The following is a 21,621-nucleotide window of genomic DNA, read 5'->3' as shown; positions in this document are numbered from 1 at the left end:
GCGTGGTTACAAACATTAAACCCCCTGCACGCGGCAGGCCGTACCATGTGACGTGTGTGTGTGGGGGGGGGGCGTCCCGTGACATTTATAATACTTTTCCAGGTTTGCACTATTATGTTCAAATCATACATTATTCAATATATGCAAATTGATATTCAATACTTACACCAACTGGTTCTTGGTATCATTATGTTCAACCTAAACTACTTCTATTTTTTTTAAAAAGGCGATCTTATTTCCTACCGCCAGGTGCCCGTATTGCTTCTTCTGGTGATCCTTTTTCATAGCACCAGATGCCCATATTCTTTCTTCCGGTGCTGGGCTGGGATGTCCCATCCTTGAACCAAGGATCCCCCAACTGAGGCCCCTAGAGGCCTGTCAAAGAGGCCTTCTGAGGCTTTATGCTGAAGCCAACCATCCATATTCTTCTGCGTACAATATCATTTTATTACCTCACCCTGCACTGTGAAATACACATCCTTATATTCACAAAAGCACATGCTTTGGCTGGTAAAACATTTCTTATTAACACCAGTCTTGCTTGTCTTCCTAACTGGTTCAGTTCCTTGACTTTTAAGCTTCCCTAGTGTTATTATTACATATTTTAGTTTACTGTATCTAAATCACTACATAAGAGATTGTAGCCTGCACCCAGTAGTAGGAGGGTGTTTAGGGTGAAATAGTAGACTATTTCTTTGTTGTGGTTTGTGTATATAAACATCTGATTTGTGAAAATGATTTAATTTCTTCTAATTAATAAACTGTTATAGTAGCTATAACCCTGATGTAGTGATGCACAATGTAGTGACATTTCACATGAGGAAAAAACATCAATAAAGGTATTTTTGAATGGATATAACTAAAAATTAATAATACATTTTCTTAAAATTATTACATAAGGATATATATATATATATATATATATATATATATATATATATATATATATATATATATATATATATTTAAAAATCATAATCGAGAATCATCCATGAGTCTGAAGACATCTAGTTTTAATCACCCAGCTCTACTTATAATAGACAATAAAGGCTGAAGAGACTAACATTCCAGATGTAGTTTTATTTCAACAGTTATTTATTTTAATTACTATGAACAACAACAATGAAAGAGTGAATGTATGATGGTGCACAGACTGATGGGTGATAGAGGGGTGGAATATGAACATCGTAGAGAAAATAATCACAGGAGATCATTTTAATGTCAGAGTTGGTCAATGTTTGAATAAGTCTGGAATGGATACTTAGCTTGTACATGCACCTCCAGTTTTAAATGATTTAAGTATTCAAATGATTTGTACTTGATCACTTTAATACTAGTTATCAGAAATTGTACACATAATACAATGATTCAGGAGTCACATTGATGTAAACACTTGGGACATGACAGTCATTCACATCCAGACTTATTTATCTCTCATTTAGGTTCTATTTGAGCTCCTCTAATACAGAAGAACATGTCAAAAAACAAAACAAAATGACTTTTATTTTGGGGGTTTATAATGTGTATTTTGATGCTGGAGATTCATTTTCAGTCATGCTCGACATATCCTGATTCACCAGGGTCTTGTCTAATAAATTGAACACTTGAGTATATACATGAAATTACCAAGTAGCTGCACAATATTTTCTACTAGGTGTCTTAGACATCTCCACAGTGTCCAAAAACCTATCTAAATGCACACTAAGTCATCAGTCACTATACATTGAGTGTGCAATATTCTTTTTGCTAAAACATCACAACAATGCTCAATGTACAATGCACTTATTAAAAGACAATATTAAATTCTTCATTGTTATTATGTTAAATGATTATGCTGGGATAGTGCTGTAATACTGTAAAGAAATAGTATGCTTTCTCATGGATACTTACATTTTGTAGCAGGATTGTGAATATTTTCAGCAGTGAATGGAAATATCCAGTCCTTTGCAATGCAAACATTGAAGCTAATCCATGCTAGAAGCCACTGAACCGTCTCTCAGCTTCCATCTTATAACTGCACCCAAAGAACTCCACATAAACTTCAGCTAAAATAAGCCTGTTCCTTTCCATGATGTCCCTTAGTATTGGTAATCAAGTTAAGTAAAAACAATATGGATTACTGCATCAGTTTTGCCAAACAGCATCACTCGCATGTGCTACACTTCATCTGGCTTAGAACACAAAGCAGTGCGCATATTTCAAACTCACGTAGTGGGTAAACAAATAAGGCAGGTGAGGTGTCTGCGTATTCATCTAAGCGTCCTCTATTTGTTGAAACAGCTGCCAATCACGCCGCTCGTGCTTGGACATTGGTTGTGAAGTCATTTGATAGCTTCGCCTCCCCTTCCCCCTTCACACCTTGGTGAGGATTGCTGTCACTCAAAGCCATTAACTCTTCATTCTTCAAACAGAATCTGTGGACTCTAAGAAAGGAGGGTCTTGTCCCTTATTCACCCCTGCTACAGGAGTAACATCCATTTGCTTGCATATTTTGTTATTTTATGAATGAAAAGAACACGTGTTTTGTGCAAAGACGTGAGCAAGCAAATGAAGAGCTTTACTAGCATTCTAGATACTTTTTAAACATGCCAAGCAGTTGCTTTGATGGTAATTAAATTAATAATAACAATAATAATAATAATAATATATTACGTGTCTACACAGTCACATTTACTAAACCAGACATACTTGGTCAGGCTTAAGCTTCCCTCCTGATATTATCACTTGTTTATTTTACTGTATCTAAATCACTACATAATAAATTGTAGCCTAAACCCAGTTGTAAGAGGGATAAAAAAGACTATTTCCTCATTGTGGTTTATAACTATGACTTGTGATCACTTTGATACTTATGATACTGAATTTAGCGTAGCAATAAACGTCCCTGATGTGTGAAAATTATTTAATTTCTACTCATTTAGCAAACTATTATAGTAGCTATAACTTTGAGACTGCAAAACCCTGATTTAGTGATGTAGAAGCGTTTCACATGAGGAAAAACTATCAAGAGGTATTGTTGAATTTATTTTGATTTAGCTAAATTTATTTATTTTTCCTACATTGCTTTTATACTTGCACAGTTTTGTTGTACTTGCATAATTTTGAGTCTCTTAAGGATCTTTAAAAGAAATAAACTTGCTGACTTTTTGCAAGTTTGTCTTGACTGCTGCAGAATGTTATTATTTTTGGACATTCAAAATTCATTCTAATAAATAAATGTTGCATGGAATTGTCCAATTTTTAATTATTAGTATGTAAGGGTGTAAAAAAATTAAATCATAATGAAGAATCATCAATAAGTTTGAAAAAAATCTATACTCAGAATGTAGTTTTATTTCAACACTTATTTTATTTTAATTACTAAAAACAACAACAATGAAAGAGTGAATGTATGATGGTGCACAGACTGATGGATGATAGAGGGGTGGAATATGACCATCACAGAGAAAATAATCACAGGAGATCATTTTAATGTCAGTGTTGCTCAACGTTTGAATCGCCGTAGTGTTTTGACAGCCTTTGAAAGCATCTTATTCATCTTATATGATTTCTCTAGTTTTGGTTTCTTCAGCTTGTTCTTCATTTTGAGGTTTTCATGATGGCAGAACTAAAGAAAAATAAATAAATCAATAATTTACAAATGTGCAAAAATCCAAAATAATCATATTATTCGTATGTGTCAATCAATAAAACATAATTTAGTCCAATATGAAGTTCTTCCAGTAAATAGACTAAGCTAACAGCTAAATGAATTTCACTTCTTACTGGTGTGGTACTTATGAAAGATGCAAAAAATGGTAAATAACTCCTACATCATCTCTTTCTCCATCATGGTTCTGTTCTTTAGAGACATCTGATGAAGATGTCAACAGTTTACTGGCCTCTTCTAGAGTTGTCTGAGTGACATTGATGATGTATAAGAGGCTTCTGAGCAGGTTCTGGTCCACTGGCTGAAACAGACATGAAGGATGAATATTCCCCACTCGCCCTCCGCTGGGCCTCTTTATCCTTCAATAATCCTCACAGTCAGTGACAAATGGTCCATTTGAAATAGGAAAATCAGCTCAGTGAAAATTATCCATGAAATGTGACGATTAACCAATTGAATCTGTGTGTCGCGTGCTTGGGCTCACGTGGACCTGCATGTGATGTCGGCCGTGGGTCTGCAGGCGTTGCTGGATCAGTTCGCTCGCGCGACTGATCAGACCCCTCCCCTCACACATCTGTTCCAGCAGCGTGTCATAGTTCTCACGTGGAACCAGGACGTGGAGGCCATGAACATGGGCCCTGGAGGAGAGGCAGGGCTGGGCAGGATCTGAGCAGCAGATCAACGCTTTGATCACTGATCTGAAGCTGCTCTTGCACACACTGCCACTGTTCCTCCCAGAATGGTCCTTCTTTACTGAAGCTACGAGAGCAAGATGAACAAGAGTGCATTAATGTGACATGAATACACAACACAAAACAACAAAACAACGATGTGTAACGGTAAAGAGGTTATTAAAAGTATACCTTCCACACCTCCAGTCATTTCTGTAATGTGCATCTGTTTTCTGACAAGCTTTCATTAAATGGTGCCACTTAAAACACCTTGCAGGTGTAACTGTACAAATTCTATTAAGTCATTATCTTTCTGCTGAAGTCATTTGTTACACCTTCATTAAATCATTACACTCACCACCATCTTCATCTACTCTCAAGTGGAAATGGAAGACGTGATTTTTCAGGTTCCGCAAGTGAACATTTTTAGTAAATGAGGATAGCTTGGCTAATTCTGGATTGTGTCCCCGTGTTGTAGAACTGGTGTTTGCACCTAGCTCAGCGGCCTGCAGATGTCTGTACAGGTCCTGGGTCCTCCTGATAGTCTCCAGCAGTGTTGGTTTCAGTTCATGAATCTCCAACATATGCTGCTCCACTGCTGATAAAACCACATCAGGAGCTTCTTATATTTTTGTCAACAGCATTTTTAATAGTTATAATGCAAACAATTATGTACAGGGTATTAAAATAAGAAAAATCTTTAGCAGCAGGTTACAAGGTTGTTATAGATATATGTTACATCTATATTTGGTTTTTCACTTTGAAAATAACTTAGCAAGAGTAGTTTGACAAAAATGAAAGACCCCATCAGTCCCACAGTGCAGAGTGTACCTTGGATCTGGTATGTAGGATGTGTGAAGGCCTCTGTGTATCTCAGGCGTTGTTTCAGGAGCTGACTTTCTCTCACACTCTCCTGTAGCTGCCCAGACATGAGCTAAGATCATCACAGAGAGACAGAGTGTTACAAACCCCAGGAATCACGCTCAGCCCTGCACTGCCACGTCTACCTCTTCCCACACACGCCTCCAATCTGGTTTACTGGAATACTAGCACACACCTGATCATTGTTTCTCTCATCACTGCTCCCTTACTTAAGCTCCCCTCCCTCACACTCACGTCATGAAGTATTGCCAACCTTATTTTGCATACCAAGTGGTTCAGTTATGGTTTTGTCTTTCTGGTTTTCGACTTCTGCCTGACCCCTGGACACCCCTGGACTCTGCCCCATGTTATGGACCTTGAATCAACAGGACTACGAATACCTGCCTGACCCCTCTGATCTGTTTGATTTCACTATAAAACCTCTTGCAATTGGATCCTCTTCCTTGTATGTGTGTGTGCAATCATAAACACAGAGAAACCAGTAGTTAGAAATAATGACTCCAAACAAGGATCAGAGCCCTTATACTGAAATAATCAGAAATGTCTTATGTTGGGTAAATGATATTATACATTTTATTGTCTAGGACAGCACTAGTTGCATCACTTCCCTTTCTAAACCTTAGTTTAGCTCCTTAGTCTGAGTATAAACATGAACAAAGTAAATAAACATCAAATTCAGAGTGTGAGATTCAATAGAGTCAATTCAACTTAAGGAACCATTTTTTGCATCCAGACTAAACCTAGTCTTAATCTTTAGAGTACTGGTCCATTATATCAGATGAGTTGTGAATCAGGTGTATTTTTAGTATGTTAAAAACACTAAACTCCGCCCTGCACCTGGTCTGACTGAATGAAACGTCGGGTTGCTACCTGGAGCTGCTGCTTTCTGTTCTCAAGCTGTAGAATGAGTTTGCCCACATCAGATTCCAGATTATTCAGCTCTGATGTGGTCTCTGCTAGCGCAGCATCTTTCTCAGCTAGATCCTGGATGTGACCTTCCAGAATGTCATGCAGCCCCTGCTCACACACATCAACAATCACCCTCATAAATGCACACACCCCCTGCTGCAGTGTTACTCCCTGCTGCCCCCGTCTGGTGTGATGAGGAATATTGGTGCAGAGTCCTTCTCTTGCAGGGGTCAGAGTTCAGGCAGGGGTTAAATGAGGCTCCAAGCTTCACAGACATTTTGTATAAAGCTGTGGAGTGTGTCTGGTAAAGGTGTCGTTCCCTTTCAGACCTGTGTTTTAGTCCTTTCTCTTTTCACACTTTTGTTTTAAACCACAAGAAAATGTTTATAATAAATGTGCAGATAATATGCTTAGTGAGCTCTATAGGTCTTTTGTATTAAGAGCATATTTTTGGACGCCTGTTTTTACCTGTAGGTTGCCATGTGTTTGGAGACACCCACCTGAATCTGTTTCTCTTTGTCCTTCAGGGCCTGTTGGAGGTCGTTTTTACTGGCCTCATGTTTGATTTTGGTCTCATGCAGCTCAGAGTCTTTCAACTCCAACAAGTTCTTCAGATCCTAAATAGAGAGAGAGAGAGAATACATAGAGTACAAATATACTAAACATTTAGTTCAAATGGATTTCCCTATATAGTATACAATTTATAATTTTTAATGTATTCTCATAGCCTAATTAAAACATTAAAGTTTTAGTGTCTTAAAGTAACAGTTTAATAAGCATACATGTATGCAGGAACATGCACCTGCACACACATACACACTCACACGTATGTCATCCTCTTTCAGGGTGGTGAGTGTGGAGTTGTGGGCGTGGCCAGGCTGGTGTCCACTGCTCTGATTGGTGCTCCTGTTCCTCAGCTGATTGATTATGGTGTTCTGAGCCTTGAGCTCCCCCTGCAGCTGTTCTATGTACCTGACAGCCATCACACACACACTCGATTAGGCTACATTTTATTTCACATGTTCATTTAGAACTATGAGATGGACTCTCTGCACACAGATTCATCTTGGAATTACATTCCAATTACATGGAACTACATGGAGAAACTCCACTGAAATCACTGTGACATTAGAATGGTGTGTGCCAGCTCAGGACTAGGTACTATAATATAATTGTCTTTTGCTAAGAATAAAAAACAAAGCATTTCTAAGGATAATTTCTTCTATAATTAAAGTACAGCAATTTACTAGCTAAGGATTATTATTGTTTAATGAAGGCCCTAAGGTTTAACTTAAGTGGTCAGAAATTAGCATTTAAAATGGAAATATGTCAAATAATTTTGTTGTTTTGATGTGGTTGTCCTGGAGAAACAGCCCGAGTTTCTATCTGGGAAATCTTCCATGAACAATGTTTCTTATCAGAATTAAATATAGGCCTGTACCGACCTGTGCAGCTCTTCAATGGTTTCCTCTGATTGGCTCTGATCCTCAGAGGGCGGGTCTTGTAATGTGTAGGCTTGTAGCTGGTTCTCTAGCTGTAGGCGGAGCGTCTTCTCTTGATGGAAAAGCGCTTCCATCTTCTCCAGTTCCTCTCTGCACCTGCTCAGCTCCTGACAGGTGGATGAAGAGCATTACGTGAAATGAAGAAATAATTCAATTCAAGACACGTGTCTGGTCCTGCTACTGCAGTAGCAGTTAAAACTATTCTACAAAGGAAGAGAATAAAGAGGCTTGGGCAGAATAATTTATGCATTTGAGAAGGTCCATTTATTGCCTTTTCAAGTTGTATTTAGATTTTTTAGCGCCCTCCCTTTATCTAGGTGCGGAGTGTGATTAATAAGTGTCCCCAGTCTCGTCCTCTCAATTAACCGGCTCTGATTACAAAAACTAGACTCGGGTCTCCTCACGTCTAAGTTTTGCTGCGTCGCCACTGGGAAACGCTCCTCTGCCGCGTTGTAAATCTGTTCTGTACAACTGCTGCACTTCTGCGAGCCGCCCTCATGCTTGAGGAAGCATATACGCATGCGCAGGTTAAAGTTGTCCTTCTGCAGCTCGGATATCGTCTGGATTAAAAAAAAGAGCAAACAGATCGGATTGATGTTCAGACAGACAAATATTATATTTTCAGCTTGGCAGTAAAATTGCATACCTGCGTCATTTCTTTTAGTGTCCACGTTTTGTTCCTGGTCAACAATTTCCCATGTTGAGAAAAACTCATCATGTTTCTCTATTGATTTAATTTGGCCTTTCACGATCGTTCCTGAATCCAGGGGATACACGGATAATATAAAATATTTTAGATATTTCTATAATTAACGGCGCACTTAATTTAATGATATAATAAATCATGCAAGTAATATTGATACTATTGCTGAAAACTATTAGAATATCCAATAATTCTGGTCGGACTATACCTTGAAAATCACCTTGTCCTCCTTCAGAAAAGCATGTAGGTATTTAGTGTGTTGGAACGCTTTTAAATAACTTACACTTTCCTTAGGTTGTGATGTCATAATTACATTCATGCGTCTTAGTGGAACAGTTCACTGACGCAGTAACGCCAGCAGTGGCAATTTGACTTTAAGTGTCTGACTTTTATCAAGCAGTAAAACCATTGTCATGCCTCTGATAAACCTGATCAGGAAGGAGACGTAACGGAAACCACAAGGTGGTCAATTTCAGAACTACAGATATTAGTGGTAAATAATGTGGCTAATGAGTGAATTTGTACTCTACCAAAGTTGGTTACTAACACTAAATGGTAGCAGATTGGTAATTTTCCTTTATATAGCAGAGCATATTACTGTAAGTTCAAATAATATTATTTCTTTATCTATTTGAGCAAATTCCCGAGTCATACATATTATACAGTATAAGAACAATATGTGTTAAATACATTCATATTTGTTTTGTGAAATGGCACATAATATTATGTATATGAAAGTGCCGCAATTATTTTAAAGTTCTAACTGTTTTATAATAACATTTGTATCATGATCATGAATGACTTTCCTTTTCATTCACAGTTAATAATAATGAAATTAAAGAATTGTGTTCTTGTGCGCAAGAACACAAAAACATTCGAGAGAGTACAGTATGTGTTTGTGTGTGCAGAAGAGCAAGTTTGTGTAAGAGCAGGATATATCTAAACACGTGCAAGCAGTTTTGTAGCAGAGCAAAGTAAATGTAAGCGAGAGCAGAGCAAATATGAGTGAGCACATGTAGATTTTGCATGCGAGCAAAGGAGATCCGTGAATGCTGCGAGTTACACGTCAATACTGTGTGAATTTTTTTTTTAACAAAACAGATGTTTGATTTTGCACTTTTGCCAACACCAGATTAATGCAGATTATGTCCCTTGTGGTGTTTTGACCTTTTATTCAGAATTTTTGTCTGAAGTCCCTTAAAACATTCACTTATGTCTACAGCTCCATCATAACCTTGACCTTAGATGTTACCTACTAGTAAACAGATATGCCTGATTAACGTCTTTGGCTCGTCTTCTTCTCAGATACATGTCTGGGCACAAACTAAACGTTCACATACTGTCTTATACCACTACATCACTGGGCATGTGAACTGGACATGGCGATCAGCAGGGGAGAGACCCAAGATACCATTTGAAAATGGTTTATTCAAACACTCAAAATGGTTTGAACTGTCATATCAGGGGAGTGTATGCTAGAAACGAAACTTAATGACAATAAATAGTCATTTTATATAGAGTTTGTGAGCACAGAATAGGTATTACACACAAACTAATAACCTGTCTCTCTCTCTCTCTGTGTGTGTGTGTGTGTGTGTGTGTGTGTGTGTGTGTGTGTGTGTGTGTGTGTGTGTGTGTGTGAGTGTGTGTGTGAAAACCTAAGTAAACGTCTGCTCAGAACAGCTGTGCTGTATAAGCTCCATGACAAACAAAATTCTCCCACAGTCCAAATCCACTGGTCATTTACTGTCACTGTTCTACGCTATTCTGTGTTATTTAAATACAGTTCTATACTGTAGCTCTGATTTCTCTCTCCCGCAGAAGGTTGGATAAAGTGTTGTGACTGGTCACAGCAGTCCGGCCCCTAAAAAACAATTATCCTTGACAAAACCGGTTCAGTCCGGTTTAACGCGAAAGTGAAATTTTTGTGCTCCATTTTAAGAAGCGGAATGCAAATATCTTTAGAAAACAAAGCCGTTGAGTATCTGAATCTGAGCTGTCAATCAAGAATTATATGAACTTATACTACTCAAAGAACAAGTTCTTAAATTTAATATTAACAGAATTGAATATTAACAAGGTTAATGTCTGAAAACGTAAAGCTTTTAGCCGCTATTCTGTTGCAGTAGGTGTCTTCGTTTACGCGAAATAGAGCAATAGAACTGAGGTCGTCTGATTCAGAATAACCAAACTAAAGTCGTTCTAGGCTCATCTGAGAAATTGTTCCGAATCAACATGTTTACATGAACTGTATAAAAAGTACTAATAAACGCACTATATACTTCATATATTTCTATTTTGTCCTCTCAGCAGAAACAAACTGCGCAAATAGAACAGGCGTCGTACTGCAGGAAGTGTCACAAATGTCTCGGACTGTGAGCCAGTAGATCTAACAGTAAGTGTTTAGGTGTCCAACTAGATGTAGACTAGTTGTTTTATCAGGCTAAGACCGTGCTGTTTACACGATCATGTCGTAATTAGACTGACAGTGTGAGGTTAGTATTGTACCAATAGTGTGCATGTCAGTGTAACTAAAGAAGTAATATTTATAATATTTATTAGTAATATTATTAAGTGATATTTCGACACTGTTTCTTTGTATGACAGTGATTGAGTTAGTCTGTGACCCACTATGCACTTACAGAACACATTTTTCCTGCCTCTGTCTTCTTTTCCACTTTGGAGTGATACTGTTCACTACACCCACGTTTTTGAGTTTGTTTTAGTGCTGTAAGATTACAGTTTAAACTTTATGCATTATTTGCTCATTTTCATAAACTATATTTTGTACTTATAAAGTTAGTAAAGGTGCCTGTCTACACCAAAGCTCTTCAAAAACATGAATGACTGTTTCTCTTTTGAGAACACTAACCTCTCTGTGCTCACATGAGGATGTTTACATTTGCATTTATAAAATTTAGCAGACACTCTTATCCTGAGCGACTTACAAAGGTGCTTTATTTATGTTTTTTGTAGCGACACAACAAATCACTTCTGCAAGTCTCTCTGGACAAGGGTGTCTGCCATATGCAGTAAATGTAAATATTGTAATTGAATATGTGTTCTGATTATTAATCTGCATGTGCGTGTTTGCAGGTGTACAGCTATAATCTGTAGGAGGAGACATGACCTCCAAAATACGTGTCTCTGGGGAACAGCACACACAGAAAGGAGACAGGTGAGAGAACATAAATAAACATACTTGCAGTGCATAGGTTTGTGCACTTATTTACTTGGGATATCTGAATAAATCTATATTTATTGCATTTAGTAGATGTTCTTAGCCACACAGACCTCTTAAAAGTGCTTTGATATCCATTCACAAAACCCTTGAATAGTACCAGCAGGTAACAATCTTAAATCAGATACTGCCAGAAACAGTTGTCTCTACTGAGACAGACACAATGCATAATACAAAGATGAAAGATAAGTATAAACTTCAGAAAGTTTAAGACCAGCTTAATGTAATGTAAAGTTGCTCTCTGGTATAACTCTGGTCAACTTGAAGATCACTTAGTAAATAACAAGAAACATAATAACGAATTTAGTGTTTTCAACATCTTTGTATGAATTCTTTAAAAAACATTCAATAAAAATCGCAACGATAGACATAAATACATATTAATTTATATTTGCACCATTTATACACACATTAGTATTTTGGCCTTAAAATAATATCTTTTTAATTGTGTATGTTAGTCTGATTCAGGGTAAGAGATCAGACTCCCCGGAACCCAGCAGTGTATCCATGAAGAGTGACCAGTCAATGGACATTCCATTACAGTTCAGAGAGGGAGTGTATCCTACTGAACTCAGGTAAGGATGACGTAGGGAATGTGACTGTTCTACTGAGCTCAGGTAAGAGTGAGTCCTCCGCTTACACTTCAGAGAGGGAGTGTATCCTTCTGAGCTCAGGTAAAGATGATGTAGGGAATGTGACTGTTCTCCAGAGCTCAGGTAAGATGGAGTCCTCTACTTACACTTCAGAGAGGGAACGTGTTCTGATGAGAGGTGATGGTCTTGATAGACCATCGATAGAGATAAATACATATTAATTTATATTTGCACCATTTATACACACATTAGTATTTTGGCATTAAAACAATATGTTTTTAATTGTGTATGTTAGTCTGATGCAGGGTAAGAGATCAGACTCCCCGGAACCCAGCTGTGTGTCCATGAAGAGTGACAAGTCGATGGACCCTAAACGTCAGTTCAGAGAGGGAGTGTGTCCTACTGAGCTCAGGTAAGGATGATGTAGGGAATGTGATTGTTCTACTGAGCTCAGGTAAGGATGATGTAGGGAATGTGACTGTTCTACTGAGCTCAGGTAAGGATGATGTAGGGAATGTGATTGTTCTACTGAGCTGAGGTAAGCATGATGTAGGGACTGTGACTGTTCTACTGAGCTCAGGTAAGGATGATGTAGGGAATGTGACTGTTCTACTGAGCTCAGGTTAGGATGATGTAGGGAATGTGACTGTTCTCCTGAGCTCAGGTAAGATGGAGTCCTCCACTTACACTTCAGAGAGGGAGAGTGTTCTGATGAGAGTTGATGATCTCCTGGTTTAGGACAGTGTTCCTCACTCCCAATCCCACCTGATCAAACTCACTCAGCTCATTATGAAGCCCTTCATGAGCTCCATCAGTTCATCCATAGTTTTAGTTTTGAGGCCATGGCACTAAAATATCTGACCCTACAGAGACCAATCTTAACTTATGGATAGAGAGAAGACCTGCATCAGAAGACCTAAGTGTATGGGTGGAGCAGTATGGATGTAGGAGTTCAGCTAAGTAGGGAGGTGCAAGACCATGCAGAGCTTTGAATGTAAGCAGGACGAGTTTATACTGAATGTGTTGAGGGACAGGGAGCCAGTGTAACTGATGTAGAATCGGGGTGTTGTGGGCTGACATTTTTTAACATCTAAGAGAATTCTGGGGTGTAAATGAAGAGAGAGTTGCAGTAATCAAGATGGGATGTGATGAAAGCATGAACCAGAGTTTCAGCACCTTGTCTGGAGAGCATGGGCCTAAGTCTACTGATATTGTGACTGTAAAAAAAAAGGCATTTTTAACCATTGACATGATGTGGGGTTGAAAGAGTGAGGAGTACACCAAAGTTATAAAATGCAGTTGATGATTTGACCAAGACCCATCTAGACTGAGTTTAAAATCAGTTAATTTAGCGATTATGGATTTAGAACCAATAACTAAAATTTTATTTTGTAAGGATTTAACTCTAGGAAGTTTATGTTCATCCACTGTTTGAGATCTTTGATACAAGAGAGTAAAGCAGGAAGTGGTAAGGTAGTGTTACCTTTGGTGCTACTATAAATCTGAGTGTCATCAGCATAACAGTGGAAACGGAGACCATGCCTGCGGATAATCTGACCAAGGGGCAACATATCGATTAAATAGGAGAGGACCAGGCACCGATCCCTAGAGAACATCTTGGGTAACGGTAACAGTGTGTGATTTGTGTTTACCAAGTGTGACAAAATGTGATCTATTAGAGATATAGGAGATAAACCATTCAAGAACCGTATTAGTAATCCCAATGTCTGAGAGGCAGCTGATAAGTATGCTATGGTTTAATTGTGTCAAACACAGCACTTCTATCTAGAAGATCTAGAAGGAGGAGAACACACAGGGCACCAGAGTCAGTAGAGAGAAGGGGATCATTGAAACCATGTAACAGGGCTCTCTCAGTGTTGTGCATAGTATGGAAGTCAGATTGGAAAGGTTCAAATAGATCCTGAGTATTTAAGAAAGATTGTAGTTGAGAGGCTGGAACCCTGAGTAGACAGGGGAGACTGGAAATGGGTCAGTAATTATCAAGTAGTGCAGCATTTAGTCCTGTTTTATAAAGAATGGCAGTTAAAGCTGAGGTTTTGAGAGCTGTAGGGACAGAATCCGAAGGGAAGCATTAATGAGAAGACATGGGAGAAATAGCAGAAGAACACTTAAGAAGAGGAGTTGGGGCAGGATCAAGCTGTAGGTAGATGAGCTGGATTTAGCTACAGTAGTAATGCTGTTACTGAACATTGCTGAGCTCCTCTTTTAATGACTAGACAAAAACAAACTCTCTTGATTACAGTTTAAGTTTCAAGTTTGGTTTATTTGTCATGTACATAGATAACTCGCAGTGAAATGGTTTGAGAGTGCTCTGTCCAAACTGAGGGAAAAAAACAGGGGTACATAAGGAAATATCTCTCTCTCTCTCTCTCTCTCTCTCTCTCTCTCTCTCTCTCTCTCTCTCTCTCTCTCTTCTCTCTCTCTCTCTCTCTCTCTCTCTCTCTCTCTCTATATATATATATATATATATATATATATATATAGAACAATGTATGTACAATATATGTATAATATGTTTATCAGGCTTTGCCAGAAATGTAGCACAAATTAGTCCGTGGATCAGTGTGTGTTTACATGTGCACATAGTCTGGATAATATTATCCTGGAACACATGTTTTAATCAGCCTAAGCTTAGGTCAACTAAGACACTATGTCACACTATAACAATCAGACTGTAATATTAACATGATCATATCTAAGTAAGACAGTTGTAGACTAATATAAGATCATGGGTGTACATGTAAACATAGATAGTGAGGGGTTAACACTTGTGTAACAGTTGATTAATCTGCTTGTATTATTCCTAGAAATATAAAAATCTTGGTGTTATCTTTGATCCAGATCTCAGATTTGAACAGCAAATCAATTCTGTTATTAGGAATAATTTTTACAAGTTCAGAGAAATTTCCCAAAATCAAATTCTTTGTTCATGCTTAGGAACAAGTCATCTACTCACTGGCACTCAGAGTTGTTCAGATCAGCTGTTGCCTGTTCTAAAATCTCGGCTGAAGCTGAAGTGTGACTGTGTCTGTTCCACAGTCTCGACTGAAGCTGAAGTGTGACTGTGTCTGTTCTACAGTCTCGACTGAAGTTGAAGTGTGACTGTGTCTTTCTACAGTCTCGACTGAAGCTGAAGTGTGACTGTGTCTGTTCAGCTGCAGCACTGAGGCTGTGGAACAGTCCTTCTCTGAATATCAGCTCTGCTCCCTCTTGTGCAGATTTCAAACACTTCTTTTTACCCTGACATTTTCGTTTCTCTGTCCATGTTTATGTTTGATGGCACATTTCCTTTTGTTTTACATTTCACAGGTTTTTGTTAAGACATTTTTCCTAACTTTCCACAGCACTTTGATCATTGCTGTTGTGGTAAATGTGCTCTATAAATAAAATGTACTTATTTTCTAACAAATCATCTTGTAAAGGAGCCCTTTTGTCTGTTTTGCTTTCCCTTGTCGTCCTTTGTTTATTGTTGTATTTGTGTGTTGTCCTTCTCCCTGCTCCTCCCACCATTCCTGCCACTCCCCAGCCTAACTCCACCCACCATTCCTGCCAAAGCCCCAGCCTAACTCCTCCCACCATTCCGGCCACTTTCCAGCCTAACTCCTCCCACCATTTCTGCCACTTTCCAGCCTAACTCCTCCCACCATTCCTGCCACTCCCCAGCCTAATTCCACCTACCATTCCTGCCACTCTCCAGCCTAACTCCACTCACCATTCCTGCCACTCCCCAGCCTAACTCCTCCCACCATTCCTGCCGCTCTCCAGCCTAACTCCTCCCACCATTCCTGCCAATTTCCAGCCTAACTCCACCCACCATTCCTGCCACTTTCCAGCCTAACTCCACCCACCATTCCTGCCACTACTGACCTAACTCCACCTGCCATTCCAGCCACTTGTCCTTAGTCTCTGCATTGTTCTCTTCCCAGATTCCTCCATGTATATACTTCTCCTGTTTCCTGTCTTCCTGTTCTTGTTTGTTGACCTTTGTTTTCTTGTGGCTGAGTGTGTTTAGCACATTTGCTTTACTTTCACTTTCTATTAAAAGCCTTTTTGAGTTTCTACACTCACACCTGCATCTTCATCCTTTCTGCTGCTGCACACCAGGCAGCATCACAGATCTGTTATAAAATGCAGAAACGCAAGTGTTGATAATATATAATCTTGTATATTATCTACTTGTCTGTATAATCATGTGTTGTGCAGGTATGAATGTGCTACATATTCCTCCATAAAAGTCTGTTGTGTTTGTCCACAGTGTACAAAGAGAAAAAGCAGAACTCACCTACAGAAAACAATTGGAGTCCATATTCAAGGTATGTAAGTGTGGGGGTGATTTCTAGTATATTTGGGTTTTAGGATGTAACAGAAGTAATAAGATTACTTTTTCCATTAAGTAATGAGTACAGTAATCCCATTACAATTTTAGATAAGTGATGAGTAATGGATTACTTTTTTTTAAGTAACTACCCAAACACTGCCAGAATGTTCTCCATCATGAAACAAAATCATGTAGTGATCTCTCTCTGTAACATGGTGGTGTTTTTTTGATTGTCTGTTGCTGTTTATTCCTAACCAGGAGCTGGAGCACAAAGTCGTCTCTCTGGTGAAGAAGGAGCTGAAGAAGTTTAAGAAGCTGCTGAGTCCAGATTACCCAGCATGCTCTGAGAGAGAGGTGGAGGATGAGGAGGATCAGAGCAGTGCCAGAGAGGGAGCGCTGAAGATCACACTGCATGTCATGGGGAACATGAACCAGACAGACCTTGCTAACACACTACAGAGCAGTAAGAGCTCTGGATCATGGCTTTATGATGGCAGTATCACTATAACTAAATTTTGTCCTCTGTGTTTGTGCAAAGTGTTTCAGCGTTTTGATAAATTACTTCAACATCAAAGATAACAAGAAAATAAAATATTTGTGATCATGTTCTTCTGTTTATTAGAGCTATTCTCTGAATATCAACGAAATCTCAAACACAAACTAATGGATACATTTAAAAGAATTAATGAAGGAATTTCCCAACAAGGAAGCTCAACTCTTCTGAATGAGATCTACACAGAGCTCTACATCACAGAGGGAGGGAGTGGAGAGGTCAATAATGAACACGAGGTGAGACAGATTGAGACAGCATCCAGGAGACCAGCAACACAGGAGACACCCATCAAATGCAATGACCTCTTTAAAGACAAACCCATCAGAAGAGTGCTGAGTAAAGGAGTTGCTGGAATTGGGAAAACGGTCTCTGTTCAGAAGTTCATTCTGGACTGGGCTGAAGGAAGAGCAAATCAGGACGTCCTCTTCATATTTCCACTTCCTTTTAGGGAGCTGAATTTGATGAAGGAGAAAATGTTCAGTCTGATGGATCTACTTCATCACTTTTTCCCAGAAACAAAACAATTACAATTAATACACTGTGATGCTTACAAAGTCATTTTCATCTTTGATGGTCTGGATGAGTGTTGACTTCCTCTAGATTTCCAGAACAATGAGAACTTGTGGAATGTAACAGAGTCGACCTCGGTGGATGTGCTGCTGACAAACCTCATCAAGGGGAATCTGCTTCCCTCTGCTCTCCTCTGGATAACCTCTTGACCTGCAGCAGCCAATCAGATCCCTCCTGAGTGTGTTGATCAGGTAACAGAGGTACGAGGGTTCAGTGACCCTCAGAAAGAGGAGTACTTCAGGAAGAGAATCAGTGATCAGAGCCTGGCCAACAAAATCATCACACACATGAAGTCATCAAGAAGCCTCTACATCATGTGTCACATTCCAGTCTTCTGTTGGATTGCAGCCACTGTTCTAGAGAGAATGTTGGGTGAAGCAGAGAGTGGAGAGATCCCCAAGACTCTGACTCAAATGTTCACACACTTTCTGATCTTTCAGATCAAACACAAGGATAGAAAGTACCATGGAAACACTGACACTGATCCTCAACAGACTAAAAATTCAATTCTGGCACTGGGAAAACTGGCTTTCCAACAGCTGGAAAAGGGCAACCTGATCTTCTATGAGGAAGACCTAAGAGAGTGTGGCATTGATGTCAAAGTAGTGTCACTGTACTCAGGAGTGCGTACCCAAATCTTCAGAGAGGAGTCTGGGCTTCACCTGGGGAAGATGTTCAGCTTTGTGCATCTGAGCATTCATGAGTTTCTGGCTGCTTTATATGCATTTCTCTCCTTCATCTCCAAAAAGAAAAATGTGTTGAAACAGCAAAAGAAAGGTCTCTTTAAAAGATCAACCATGTCTGACTTCCTTATGAATGCAGTGGACAAGGCCTTACAGAGTGAGAACGAACATCTGGACCTTTTCCTCCGCTTCCTTCTGGGTCTCTCACTGGAGTCCAATCAGACTCTCTTATGAGGCCTACTGACACAGAGGAAAAGAAGCTCTCACAGCAAAGAGGAAACAGTCAACTACATCAAGGAGAAGATCAGGGAGAATCCATCTCCAGAGAAATCCATCAATCTGTTCCACTGTCTGAGTGAACTAAAGGATCATTCTCTAGTACTGGAAGTCCAGACATACCTGAGCAGAGGAGGTGACCATTGTCTCCATGGAGCCAGTCTCTCTCCAGCTCAGTGGTCAGCTCTGGTGTTTGTGTTGCTGAACTCAGAAGAGGAGCTGGATGAGTTTGACCTGAGTAAATATGACCCATCAGAGGAATGTCTACTGAGACTGCTTCCATTGGTTACAGCATCCAGAAAAGCTGTGTGAGTATTTTCATTCATAAACACATTACTGCACTGGTGTTAGTACATCATGATCTCCATCATAAGGTACTTTGTTAATTTGTGAGTGTTCCTTAAACCCCTCTGTATCCTGTACCCTAATCACTATGCAAGGTGTTAGCTGACCAAATCATTAATCCTAAAGTGCTTCTTAAGTGTCTTTGTGCTGCCTTTCCTCTGAGTACAGGCAGTGCTCAACAAATGCACCACAAAAAACCTATCACACACTTCTCTCTCTCTCTCTCTCTCTCTCTCTCTCTCTCTCTCTCTCTCTCTCTCTCTCTCTCTTTCTTACACACACACACACACACACACACACACACACACACACACACACACACACTGTAAGTGTATATTTCTCTCTTACACACATTGACATTATAACTCTTTCACTTGTTACAGTGTTCACTTACCCCTGCCCTGCTTACCTACAACCAGCGATGGAAACAGGTGTAGACCAACATTTAAGACGTGTAAAATATAATACATTTATCTGACTGAATTATAATTACAAAGGTATTAGAGTAAATTCTATTGTGTAGCACAGTTTAATTGATGAGAATATGTATAACTAACTTTATAAAGTTACTTAAGCATTTACATTATGTCATACTACCTGAATGTTACCCAATAGATGGATATAAAGTAAGAGAGACGTAGAGAAAGAGTGAAGGAGAGAGAGAAGTAGAGAGAGAAATCCCCAGGTAGAGGTTTCTCCAAACCTCACTGCTCAGTCCACCAGCTCTGCTCCAGCTCCACTCCAACTCTCCCCCTAAACCCTCCACCTCCAGACCCTGACTTCAGTCTTATCTTCACCAAGACCAGGTGGTTTACCATCACTGACCAATCACAACTAACCACATTCTCTTATCACCCACACCATGGGACAGCAATCAGGTATCACTGACGCAGGAACTCAGCTGGTGGTAGGACAGTGATTTACAGTCGTGAATAACAACTCACTTCCTGTAAAAGTGACCGTGATGTGACCCCTCTTGTATGTGTCACGTCTGCACTTCCTGTCATACTTGTTTCCCCTCTTTGGTCTTCCTAGTGCTGACCTTTGTCTATTTACACTGTTTGCCTTTTTGACTGTGGTCCTGCCTGAGAGGCCCAGCAGATGCAGCAGGACTAGAGCAAGTGAAGGGTACTGTGGAGAGACAGACTGAGGGGATGGAGATGGACATTCTTCTCCACACACATCAGTTCCTCCTCTTATCCTAAGAGACACTGATGAACCAGTATATCCAGGGCTTTCTCCTCTTCTGGGGTTTTTGTGGACATCACTCCCCACTGCTCAGTGTGAACTGCCTGCACTTAATCTCTGCACAATATCATCACACTGCTTCTTTATCTCTGTTACACAAACTAACAGTTTTGTTCAGTTTCCTCCAAGGGAATATGGAACTCCTTTATAAAATTTAACTCACCCTTCTGTCTCTCCTCCACAACTTTACCATCTGAATCCGTGTCCGGTAGCGTCTTTGATCAAATTATCGTAATTCTGTTTGACTATTAATCTATTGTTTGCCTGTTGACTTGTGGGACTGTTTCCAAACTTAGGCAGGGGTGGAGTTAACAAAGAAGCAATTTGAACTTGCTCTGAATTAAAAGAGTGCGTGTGTATGTGTGCGTGTGTATGTGTGCGTGTGTGTGTGTGTGTGTGTGTGTGTGTGTGTGTGTGTGTGTGTGTGTTATACAAGAGAGAGAACAGAAATCACCATCTTGATGCATAATTAACCGATCAATTTAACATGTCTGTTCAATGCAGTTAAATTAATAGTGGTGTGTTGTAATAAGGAATAAGCACATTTTGTGTTTTGTCTGTGTGTGGATTTCAGAAAGAACAGTAGAGACAGGTAGATAAAGAGAATAGAGATATTTTGTTTATCTAAATCAGTAGTTCTCAAACATTTTAGACCAAGTGTCTCCTATAAATCATCCCACAGATACACAGACAGTGATCACTTACCATTTCAGTAAGAGGGTTGAGGAGTTTAGCTGAGTAAAGCTGTACGATGTCCAGGATGAGGGCAGTGGTCTTCAAACACAGATCTGACTCTGCCTCCATTTTGTTATGGTACTCAGTCTTGATTGTGGTGAGAGCAGAGAGGTTATTCTCACAACAGAAAGTATCAACCCCACTAGCGAAGAACATCAAAACCTGCACAGCTTTTAATGAGAAGGTTGAAAATTCTTTGGATCCAGAAGTTCTACAATTACATCTGTTTGAATTCTGACATCAGTATCTCATCAGATGATAACTGGAGCAGCTTCTCTTATTCAGCACAGATCAGATCCTCAGTCATTCCTATGAGGTGAAAGGTGAAGGGGTTCCCGATGGCCCTGATTATGTCACACACTTCAAAAAGTGTCAGAGAGGCCCTGCGTTCAATGTTAAGCTCATCAAAACAGGAGAAACTATCAACGAGATAGACTAATTTTTCCTGCCATACTGAGTGTCCAAATACACTCACAAAGGGAGATTGTTGTTCTTGCATAAACACGTGTAGCTCAGATGCAGTGCAAAGAGCCTTGTGAGCACTTTTCCCCTTGATAACATCTCACTTCAGCACGAAGCAAATGTTGCACATGTTCACTGCCCAGTACCTCACAAAGCACATTGAACAAAGTTATTGGTTGAGCCTTTATTAACTTCACTGCATCATTCCTCCTGATATCGGTTTCCTGATGTCATGACATTATCCTGTGCTTTTGCTGGGT

At 39.5% G+C, this 21,621-nt stretch overlaps 1 pseudogene; it reads left to right on the top strand.

Moving 5' to 3' along the window:
• Positions 1–10,624: 10,624 nt before the first annotated feature.
• Positions 10,625–21,621, top strand: part of LOC145652953 (protein NLRC3-like) — a 12,364-nt pseudogene continuing 1,367 nt past the window's right edge.

This window comes from Electrophorus electricus, chromosome 21 (genome assembly GCF_041902795.1).
Source record: "Electrophorus electricus isolate QZ-2024a chromosome 21, ASM4190279v1, whole genome shotgun sequence".
Lineage (NCBI taxonomy): Eukaryota > Metazoa > Chordata > Actinopteri > Gymnotiformes > Gymnotidae > Electrophorus > Electrophorus electricus.
Note: the sequence above shows the minus strand (reverse complement) of the source record. Positions and strands in the feature narration are given on the sequence as shown.